Source organism: Lampetra fluviatilis, chromosome 70 (assembly GCF_964198595.1).
Source record: "Lampetra fluviatilis chromosome 70, kcLamFluv1.1, whole genome shotgun sequence".
Classification (NCBI taxonomy): domain Eukaryota; kingdom Metazoa; phylum Chordata; class Hyperoartia; order Petromyzontiformes; family Petromyzontidae; genus Lampetra; species Lampetra fluviatilis.
Genome location: NC_136344.1, coordinates 2,778,891 through 2,788,890, shown reverse-complemented (window position 1 = coordinate 2,788,890; position 10,000 = coordinate 2,778,891). Strand labels below are relative to the sequence as shown.

At 50.7% G+C, this 10,000-nt stretch overlaps 1 long non-coding RNA gene across 1 annotated transcript in view; it reads right to left on the bottom strand.

Annotated features, from left to right (window-relative positions):
• Window positions 1–10,000, bottom strand: part of LOC144952877 (uncharacterized) — an 88,072-nt gene that overhangs the window by 71,322 nt on the left and 6,750 nt on the right. Inside the window, exon 2 of the long non-coding RNA XR_013640707.1 lies at window positions 8,805–10,000. This exon is cut by the window's right edge and continues 842 nt beyond it. This is a non-coding gene — a long non-coding RNA (uncharacterized LOC144952877). The remainder of the gene's footprint in view (window positions 1–8,804) is intronic.

Sequence of the window (10,000 nt, the reverse complement as noted above, 5' to 3'; positions counted from 1 at the left end):
TAAACACCTGGGGCAGTTCAAGCAAAAGCTGACTGTTGCTGCTGATGAAACAGTGAATGATGAAACCATTCAAAGCCTGTAAACACCTGGGCAGTTCAAGCAAAAGCTGACTGTTGCTGCTGATGAAACAGTGAATGATGAAACCATTCAAAGCCTGTAAACACCTGGGCAGTTTAACGAAAGCCTGACTGTTGCTGCTGATGAAACAGTGAATGATGAAACCATTCAAAGCCTGTAAACACCTGGGCAGTTTAAGCAAAAGCTGACTGTTGCTGCTGATGAAACAGTGAATGATGAAACCATTCAAAGCCTGTAAACACCTGGGCAGTTTAAGCAAAAGCTGACTGTTGCTGCTGATGAAACAGTGAATGATGAAACCATTCAAAGCCTGTAAACACCTGGGCAGTTTAAGCAAAGGCTGACTGTTGCTGCTGATGAAACAGTGAATGATGAAACCATTCAAAGCCTGTAAACACCTGGGGCAGTTCAAGCAAAAGCTGACTGTTGCTGCTGATGAAACAGTGAATGATGAAACCATTCAAAGCCTGTAAACACCTGGGGCAGTTCAAGCAAAAGCTGACTGTTGCTGCTGATGAAACAGTGAATGATGAAACCATTCAAAGCCTGTAAACACCTGGGCAGTTTAAGCAAAAGCTGACTGTTGCTGCTGATGAAACAGTGAATGATGAAACCATTCAAAGCCTGTAAACACCTGGGCAGTTTAACGAAAGCCTGACTGCTGCTTCTGCTGATGAAACAGTGAATGATGAAACCATTCAAAGCCTGTAAACACCTGGGGCAGTTTAAGCAAAAGCTGACTGTTGCTGCTGATGAAACAGTGAATGATGAAACCATTCAAAGCCTGTAAACACCTGGGCAGTTTAACGAAAGCCTGACTGTTGCTGCTGATGAAACAGTGAATGATGAAACCATTCAAAGCCTGTAAACACCTGGGCAGTTTAACGAAAGCCTGACTGTTGCTGCTGATGAAACAGTGAATGATGAAACCATTCAAAGCCTGTAAACACCTGGGCAGTTTAAGCAAAAGCTGACTGTTGCTGCTGATGAAACAGTGAATGATGAAACCATTCAAAGCCTGTAAACACCTGGGCAGTTTAACGAAAGCTGACTGTTGCTGCTGATGAAACAGTGAATGATGAAACAATTCAAAGCCTGTAAACACCTGGGGCAGTTCAAGCAAAAGCTGACTGTTGCTGCTGATGAAACAGTGAATGATGAAACCATTCAAAGCCTGTAAACACCTGGGCAGTTCAAGCAAAGGCTTACTGTTGCTGCTGATGAAACAGTGAATGATGAAACCATCAAAGCCTGTAAACATCTGGGCAGTTTAACGAAAGCCTGACTGCTGCTTCTGCTGATGAAACAGTGAATGATGAAACCATTCAAAGCCTGTAAACACCTGGGGCAGTTTAAGCAAAAGCTGACTGTTGCTGCTGATGAAACAGTGAATGATGAAACCATTCAAAGCCTGTAAACACCTGGGGCAGTTCAAGCAAAAGCTGACTGTTGCTGCTGATGAAACAGTGAATGATGAAACCATTCAAAGCCTATGAACTAGTTCACCAGCATTGACTTAAGCAGAACCTGACCCTGCTGATGATGCCGATGATGCTGATGATGAAACAGTGAATGATAAAACAATTCAAAGCCTGTGAACACCTGGGGATGATGATGAGACAGTGATTGTCGAAACCGGGTCTTGCCTATCCAAGCGGAGTCTGCCCCTGCTGATGATGCTGATGATGCTGATGCTGATGATGATGCTGATGCTGATGATGATGCTGATGATGCTGATGATAATGACCCTGCTGATGATGCTGATGATGATGATGCTGATGATGATGATGATGATGCTGACCCTGCTGATGATGCTGATGATGCTGATGATGCTGATGATGATGATGCTGACCCTGATGATGATGCTGATGATGATGATGATGCTGACCCTGCTGATGATGCTGATGCTGATTATGATGCTGATGATGAAACCCTGAACGTTGAACCCGGCGACAGGATGGTTTGCCTAGTGCCAGGCCAATGCTGCTACTCGCTAACAGCACTTGCCCCTGGAGTCTGTTAGAGGCTACACGGGGGACCTTTGTCTCTGTGTGTGCGCGGGCATCCCCTAGGTCGACTCAGCCTCCAATGAGTTTACCTGGGTGCGGTGTGTAGTCGGCATGGCCACTGTGTGTGCCCATAGTGCCGGTAGCCTTCATAGGTGCTCGCTAACAGCACTTGCCCCAGCGGTCTGTTAGAGGCTACCCGGGGGAGTCTTTGTCAATGCATTGGTTCGTCGTTTCGGGCATCGCTCCTTCTCAGTGGCGCGTAAGCCGATGGAGAGATGAGGCTGGTGTAGGATGGTGGCGTTCGTTTTTGTCTCTGAGTGGGCGGGTGGGTGGGAGAGGGGGTGAGTGAGTGGGTGAATGAGTGGGTGAGTGAGTGGGTGAGTGAATGAGTGGCTGAGTGAGTGGCTGGGTGAGTGAGTGGGTGAATGAGTGGCTGAGTGAGTGGCTGAGTGGGTGGGTAAGTGGGTGGGTAAGTGGGTGAATGAGTGGCTGAGTGAATGAGTGGGTGAATGAGTGGCTGAGTGAATGAGCTAGTGAGTGAGTAGGTGAATGGGTGGCTGAGTGAATGAGCTAGTGAGTGAGTGGGTGAGTGAGTGGGTGAGTGAATGAGCTAGTGAGTGAGTGGGTGAATAAGTGGCTGAGTGAGTGGGTGAATGAGTGAATGAGATAGTGAGTGAGTGGGTGAGTGGGTGAATGAATGAGCTAGTGAGTGAGTCGGTGAATGAGTGGCTGAATGAATGAGCTATTGAATGAGTGAGTGGGTGGATGAGTGGCTGAGTGAGTGAGTGGATGAATGAGCTAGTGAGTGAGTGGGTGAATGAGTGGCTGAGTGAGTGAGTGGGTGAATGAGTGGCTGAGTGAGTGAGTGGGTGAATTGAGTGGCTGAATGAATGAGCTAGTGAGTGAGTGAGTGGGTGAATGAGTGGCTGAGTGAGTGAGTGGGTGAATGAGCTAGTGGGTGAGTGGGTGAGTGGGTGAATGAGTGGCTGAGTGAGTGAGTGGGTGAATGAGTGGCTGAGTGAGTGAGTGGGTGAATAAGTGGCTGAGTGAGTGGGTGAATGAGTGAATGAGATAGTGAGTGAGTGGGTGAGTGGTTGAATGGGTGGCTGAGTGAGTGAGTGGGTGAATGAGCTAGTGAGTGAGTGGGTGAGTGGGTGAATGAGTGTCTGAGTGAGTGGGTGAATGAGTGGCTGAGTGAGTGAGTGGGTGAATTGAGTGGCTGAATGAATGAGCTAGTGAGTGAGTGAGTGGGTGAATGAGTGGCTGAGTGAGTGAGTGGGTGAATGAGCTAGTGAGTGAGTGGGTGAGTGGGTGAATGAGCTAGTGAGTGAGTGAGTGAGTGGGTGAATGAGTGGCTGAGTGAGTGAGTGGGTGAATTGAGTGGCTGAATGAATGAGCTAGTGAGTGAGTGAGTGGGTGAATGAGTGGCTGAGTGAGTGAGTGGGTGAATGAGCTAGTGAGTGAGTGAGTGGGTGAATGAGTGGCTGAGTGAGTGAGTGGGTGAATGAGCTAGTGAGTGAATGAGTGAGTGGGTGAATGAGTGGCTGAGTGAGTGAGTGGGTGAATGAGCTAGTGAGTGAATGAGCGGGTGAATGAGTGAATCAGAATTATTTTATTATGTTTTATTTTTATTATTTTATTATTTCCCTTCTACGTGATGACTTTACCGAAAGAACCAAGAAGATGAATCCCTGCAGTCACGAAAGCTTTCAATCAAAATCCATTATCATCATCATCAACTGGAAATGTGATTCTAAACGTAGGATCCAGAGACAAATCCACGCAGTGACCACCACGGCGAGCGAGGAGAGAGACGCAGACTCCAAATATACAGCAGCAGGCGTCGTCAGGGTCGGGATCGAACCCACGACCTCCTGTAGACCAGGCGAGGTAGTCAACATCTCATAGCCACCGTGATGATGATGAGAGATGCAGACTCCAAATATACAGCAGCAGCAGGCATCGTCAGGGTCGGGATCGAACCCACGGCCTCTTGTGTACCAGGCGAGGTAGTCAACATCTCCTAGCCACCGTGATGATGACGAGAGAGAGAGAGAGAGGCAGACTCCAAATATACAGCAGCAGGAGGCGTCGTCAGGGTCGGGATCGAACCCACGACCTCCTGTGTACCAGGCGAGGTAGTCAACATCTCCTAGCCACCGTGATGATGATGAGAGAGACACAGGCTGTAGACCAGGCGAGGTAGTCAACATCTCCTAGCCACCGTGATGATGATGATGATGAGAGAGAGAGACACACAGACTGTAGACCAGGCGAGGTAGTCAACATCTCTTAGCCACCGTGATGATGATGAGAGAGACACACAGACTGTAGACCAGGCGAGGTAGTCAACATCTCCTAGCCACCGTGATGATGATGATGATGAGAGAGAGAGACACACAGACTGTAGACCAGGCGAGGTAGTCAACATCTCTTAGCCACCGTGATGATGATGAGAGAGACACACACAGACTGTAGACCAGGCGAAGTAGTCAACATCTCCTAGCCACCGTGATGATGATGAGAGAGACACACAGACTGTAGACCAGGCGAGGTAGTCAACATCTCCTAGCCACCGTGCCGGCCATCATAGGCGCTGCTGCTACCCGCTAACGGCACTTGCCCCGACAGCCTGTCAGAGGCTATACGGGGGGCCTTTGTCTTTGTTGTTGTGTGTGGAGTTGGGGGGGGGCGCTCCGAACCTGCCAAACGCGAGTTCTATTGTCCCTGAACCGGTCCTGAGCCTCCCTCCCCTAGGTCGACTCAGCCTCAAGTGAGTAGCTGGTGCAGTGAAGATCGCCGCTAGGGAGACAAAGGCGGCCGGGCGTGGTGCTGGCCACCCACCCCCCTCTGTGTGTGCCACAGTGCCGGTAGCCTTCATAGGCGCTCGCTACTCGCTAACTGCACTTGCCCCTACAGTCTGTTACAGGCTACACGGGGGGTCTTTGTCTTTGTGGAGGTGTGTGTGTCGGTGTGTGAGTGTGTGTCGGTAAGTGTGAGTGTGTGTGAGTGTGTGTAGGTGTGTGTGTGTGTGAGTGTGTGTATGAGTGAATGTGTGTGTGTAGGTGAGTGTGTGTGTGTGTATGAGTGTGTGTGTAGGTGTGTGTCTGGTATGTGTGTAGGTGTGTGTGTAGGTGTGTAGGTGTGTGTGTAGGTGTGTGTAGGTGTGTGTAGGTGTGTGTATGTGTGTATGTGTGTAGGTGTGTGTGTAGGTGTGTGTGTGTAGGTGTGTGTGTAGGTGTGTGTAGGTGTGTTTAGGTGTGTGTATGTGTGTAGGTGTGTGGGTAGGTATGTGTGTAGGTGTGTGTGTAGGTGTGTAGGTGTGTAGGTGTGTGTGTAGGTGTGTGTAGGTGTGTGTAGGTGTGTGTATGTGTGTATGTGTGTAGGTGTGTGTAGGTGTGTGTGTAGGTGTGTGTGTGTGTAGGTGTGTGTGTAGGTGTGTGTAGGTGTGTGTAGGTGTGTTTAGGTGTGTGTATGTGTGTAGGTGTGTGTGTAGGTATGTGTGTAGGTGTGTGTGTAGGTGTGTGTGTAGGTGTGTGTGTGTAGGTGTGTGTGTGTAGGTGTGAGTAAGTGTGAGTGAGTGTGAGTGAGTGAGTGCGAGTGAGTGAGTGAGTGTGAGTGAGTGAGTGTGAGTGAGTGAGTGTGTGAGTGAGTGTGTGAGTAAGTGTATGTGTGAGTGTGTGTGAATGAGTGTGTGAGTGTGTGTATGAGTGTGTATATGTGTGTGTAAGTGTGTGTGTGTGAGTGTATGTGAGTGTGTGTGAGTGTATGTGTGTAAGTGTATGTGTGTATGGATGTATGTGTGTGTATGAGTGTCTGAGTGTGTGTATGAGTGTGTGTAAGTGTATGAATGTATGTGTGTATGTGTGTGTATGAGTGTGTGAGTGTATGTGTGTATGAGTGTGTGAGTGTATGTGTGTGAGTGTGTGTAAGTGTATGAATGTATGAGTGTATGTGTGTGTATGAGTGTGTGAGTGTATGTGTGTGAGTGTGTGTAAGTGTATGAATGTATGAGTGTATGTGTGTGTATGAGTGTGTGAGTGTGTGTGTGTATGAGTGTGTGAGTGTATGTGTGTGAGTGTGTGTAAGTGTATGAATGTATGAGTGTATGTGTGTGTATGAGTGTGTGAGTGTGTGTGTAAGCACAGTGTAATTCAACACGGAGCTTGCTCAGGAATTCCGCTCGGCGAGTCTGAACAGGGGGACTCTGGCTTGACCTGTGTGTGTGTAGGTGTGTGTGTGTAGGTGTGTGTGTGTGTAGGTCTGTGTGTAGGTGTGTGTAGGTGTGTGTGTGTGTAGGTGTGTGTGTGTAGGTCTGTGTGTAGGTGTGTGTAGGTGTGTGTGCAGATGTGTGTGTGTGTCGGTGTGTGTGTGTAGGTGTGTGTGTAGGTGTGTGTGTGTGTGTAGGTGTGTGTGCAGGTGTGTGTGTGTAGGTGTGTAGGTGTGTGTGTAGGTGTGTGTGTAGGTGTGTGTGTGTGTGTGTGTGTGAAGGTGTGTGTGTGTGTAGGTGTGTGTGCAGGTGTGTGTGTGTGTGTAGGTGTGTGTGTATGTGTGTGTGTGTAGGTGTGTGTGTGTAGGTGTGTGTGTGTGTAGGTCTGTGTGTAGGTGTGTGTGCAGATGTGTGTGTGTGTAGGTGTGTGTGTGTAGGTGTGTGTGTAGGTGTGTGTGCAGGTGTGTGTGTGTGTAGGTGTGTAGGTGTGTGTGTAGGTGTGTGTGTAGGTGTGTTTGTGTGTGTGTAGGTGTGTTTGTGTGTGTAGGTGTGTGTGTGTAGGTGTGTGTATATGTGTGTGTATATGTGTGTAGGTGTGTGTGTAAGTGTGTGTAGTTATGTGTGTAGGTGGATGTGTGTGCGCCTCCTCCACTCCACGTGCACATGTGTGTGCATAGGTGTGTGTGTGTAGGTGAGTGTGTGTAGGTGTGTGTGTGTAGGTGTGTGTGTGTAGTTGTGTGTGTAGTTGTGTGTGGAGGTGTGTGTGTGTAGGTGTGTGGGTGTTTGTGTAGGTTTATGGGTGTGTGTGTAGGAGTGTTTGTGTGTGTAGGTGTGTGTGTGTGTAGGTGTGTGTAGTTGTGTGTAGGTGTGTGTATAGGTGTGTGTGTAGGTGTGTGTGTGTGTGAGTGTGTAGGTGTGTGTAGGTGTGTGTGTGTGTGTAGGTGTGTATAGGTGTGTGTGAGTGTGTAGGTGACGATTATCTGAACCGGTCCTGGCCCTCCCCTAGGTCGACTCAGCCTCAAATCAGTTACTTGGTGCGGTGTGTAGTAAACATCGTCACTGGGGAGACAAAGGCGGCCGGGCGTGGTGGTTGCTGACATCACCACCCCCTCGTGTTCCCACAATTGGCGACTGCACTTGCCCCGACAGTCTATTAGAGGCTACACCGATCAGCACCTTTGCCTCTGCCGTGCTACCTCCCCCCCCTCCCCCCACACAATCCGATAGGGGCCGATCGATTCTGGAAAAATATCGAATTTCGATTATTTTTTTCTGACAGATCGATTGCGATTGGCGATAAAAAAAAATGAAAGTCAAGTTTCAGTTCAATGTTTGCTGTGTAACAGATTTAAAACATGTGGTAGAGCATTACCGTATGAGCTTCTCTCCATATTCTAATGCAAGGGTGATAACTTCAAAGAAATGAATTGCTTTCAACGTGTATTTATAAAAAAAAAATGTTTCAATTGTAATAAAACAATCACACGTAGAACAATTGATAAGTAAAGTAAATACAGTTATAATAATAGAAAAAATAAAAACAATTCCGATAAGAAAGTAACGGGACTTTTCAAATCGCAAATAAAAATTCGCAGCCTTTACGATTTGCTCATCGCATCGTTTCAAATTTCGATTTGAAATCGATTAATCGATTTGAAATCGATTAATTGTTCAGCACAGCGTAGCGCTGACCACTACACTACCGCGCCCCACCCACCTACCCACACTCACCCACCGACTGATCCACCCACCCACCCACTCACCCACCCACCCACCCACTCACCCACCCACCCACCCACCCACCCACCCACCCACCCACCCACCCACCCACCCACCCACCCACTCACCCACCCACCCACTCACCCACCCACCCACCCACACACCCACCCACCAACCCACACACCCACCAACCCACACACCCACCCACCCACCCACTCACCCACCCACCCACCCACCCACTCACCCACCCACCCACTCACCAACCCACCCACCCACCCACCCACTCACCCACCCACCCACTCACCCACCCACCCACCCACCCACACACCCACCCACCAACCCACACACCCACCAACCCACACACCCACCAACCCACCCACCAACCCACCAACCCACCCACTCACCCACTCACCAACCCACACACCCACTCACCCACCCACCCACCCACTCACCCACCCACTCACCCACCCACCCACTCACCCACCCACCCACTCACCAACCCACACACCCACCCACCAACCCACCCACTCACCCACTCACCCACCCACACACCCACTCACTCACCCACTCACCCACCCACCAACCCACACACCCACCCACCAACCCACCCACCAACCCACCAACCCACCCACTCACCCACTCACCCACCCATACACCCACTGACCCACCCACCCACCCACTCACCCCACCCACCAACCCACCCACCCCACACCCACCCCACACACCCACCCCACACACCCACCCACCCTTGTGCCAGGCTAGGTGCACACCGCCCCCGCCGCACTCACCTCCGGCAAGACAGGCGGGTAGCAGGAGTCTGAAGGCCAATCCGCACACCACCTGGGTCGCCATGGCTTCCTCAGGGTGTGTTCCTCCTCGTCCTCGTCCTCCCACGTGGTGTCCTCGTCCTCCCACGTGGTGTCCTCCTCCTCCTGCTCCTCCCACGTGGGGTGGACGCCGCCTCCACGGGGTGATGGCCCCTTCAGCCACTCGGCCTCGACTCGTCCGATGGCGACGCAGCGGGGTTCATCATCGGTGCCAGGAGCACACGAGGAGCAGACGAGGAAGAGGTGGAGGAGGTGGATGTGGTGGAGGTGGAGGAGGTGGTGGAGGAGGAGGAGGTGGAGGAGAAAGAGGATGAGGTGGAGGTGGAGGAGGAGGTGGAGGAGGTGGTGGAGGTGGAGGAGGTGGAGGAGGCTGTTGAGGGACCGTGATCCCCACAAGTCGCCTTCAGGAGCTCTCCGCTGATGAACCCCACCGCCCAAGCCACGATGCCACCTCGACACGTGGACGTGAAGATCGTGGTCGTCTGCTCGCTCTCTCTCTCTCTCTGTGTCTCGTGGTGGTGGTGGTGGTGGTGGTTGGGGTGGTGCCGGGAGATGGTTATTGTGGTGATGATGATGAAGATGATGCCAGGAGGAGATGATGCTGATGATGTTGTTGATGCCAAGAGGAGGAGATGATGATGATGATGATGATGATAAGAGGAGGAGATGATGATGATGATGAAGATGTTGCCAGAAGGAAATTCCAGGAGATGTCCCAACAGCAGCAGTAGCAGCAGCTCACGCTGAGCGCTTTCCACTCTCCCGAGCCTCTCCCAGCGGGAAATCCATCACCGACCCAGCAGATGCCAAGAAGCAGATTCCAGGAGGAGCAGATTCCAAGAGGAGGTGTCCCAAGAGCAGCAGCAGCAGCAGCACCTCAAATCGATCTCTCTCCTCTCTCTCCCAACGCCAGTTCAGATGCCAGCAGGAGATGATGATGATGATGATGTTGTTGTTGATTCCACAAGGAGATGATATTGATCCCTAGAGGAGATGCCAGGAGATGATTCCAGGAGATGTCCCAACAACAGCAGCAGCAGCACCTCAAATCTATCTCTCTCCTCTCTCTCCCAACGCCAGTTCAGATGCCAGGAGGAGATGATGATGATGATGATGATGTTGATTCCAAGATGAGGAGATGTTGATGTCAAGAGGAG